Genomic DNA, 1,506 nt, shown 5'->3' on the forward strand with positions numbered 1-1,506 from the left:
AAGCAACCTACCCGCTGACGATGGTGAAATTGACTTCTTTCATCAATTTGAACCACGAAGTTCATATGCCACCACCAAGATTGATCGGGTTCCTACCCAAGTCATTAATACAAACTAACCGTAATGCTTGCATCATTTTTATAACATGCCTCTTGTCTATATCGACCATGGTTGATACTTTGGTCATCGAAACCTTATGTGCCCACATGAAAATAATCATAAACAAATCGGCCAAGGTAACTGCAGTCCAAGGTTCAAAAATGGTCCCATGCCTAAATCTTAATTCTTTCCGACAATGGCGGTCACCACCTCTCCTAAAATTAAGGATAGATCATACTTAAAACACAAAGGAATTATAAAATGGTTTGAGTTTTTTTTTGTCTGCAAGTTCCTTCCAATGCCCAGAGAGAAATCTTCGATGTTTAGCCTTATCATTGAGTAGTTGGATATTCTTGAAAGGTTTATATACTAGGCGCAAACAGGACAAAGTTGATGTCTTTTGTTCATTTGTTGACAAAATATGGTTGAAAAGTGGTGAATAATTGTCGTCAAATTTTGGCTTTTTTAAGCATAAAATCTCAGTGAAAAGACTGATTTCAAATTCTCTTTATAATTGACCATGAAGCACAGCTACATTGTAATAATTTAGAATTAAAATTACGATTACAATTTCAATATAAAGTGGGCTTTGCAGGAGGGTCCCCGCCAAAAAAATATATTTTGCTCATTCGCCAAAATACTTTAGGTGTACAAACTTTGGCGAGCAGAAAATTTCGCGAACTTTTTTGAAGGGGCGCCGAAAAGCAAGGGGCGCCACAAGAGGATTTTTTTAACGCCCGAATCTTAAAAATCATACTTAATATGCCTTAAATTGCACCCCAGGACCAATTTTACTGAGATAGTTTTAAATACCTAGCAAATTTTTTTGCTCTCTTCGCTCGCAATACAGTTCATTGGTAACTTCTTTGCAATCTAGCTAATTTACAAGTTTCTTTTGTGTACAATATAGCATTATCAAATGAAAATCTAACTGTGCCCCAAGACCAATTTCCTGACAACAATATTGAAATCATTAAACATCAATTTTTTCGCTCGCTTTGCTCGTATTACACTTTGTTTCTTTAAAGGGACCCCTCGCTTGTTTGTGATCTTTAGGAAATCAAACTATATTGGTCCAAAAACCCCTAACAGCATATTCAAAGAACATAAAACTTACTGCTAGTTCCTGCAGAGATATCGAAAAATTCCTCTGAAAACAGTATGGCGTCTCCGTCTGACTGAAACCAACACAACCGGGGCTCATTGGGAGTTCTGAAGCAGATACCGATTCTCCATAAACCCGCAACTCGACTCCAAGCAAAGGGTTTTTCTTAGGAGAAGAGTGCCGATTCTAGACTGTTCGAACCAGAGCCGGCCTCTACACCTCGTACTGTAATTTCCCGGTGCATTTGTATCGACAACTTGGTGCGACAAGAGCGTGAGAGAATTCGAAGGCCTTCAGAAGCC

Source organism: Clytia hemisphaerica, unplaced genomic scaffold (assembly GCF_902728285.1).
Source record: "Clytia hemisphaerica strain Z4C2 unplaced genomic scaffold, Clytia hemisphaerica genome assembly, whole genome shotgun sequence".
NCBI classification, from domain to species: Eukaryota; Metazoa; Cnidaria; class Hydrozoa; order Leptothecata; family Clytiidae; genus Clytia; species Clytia hemisphaerica.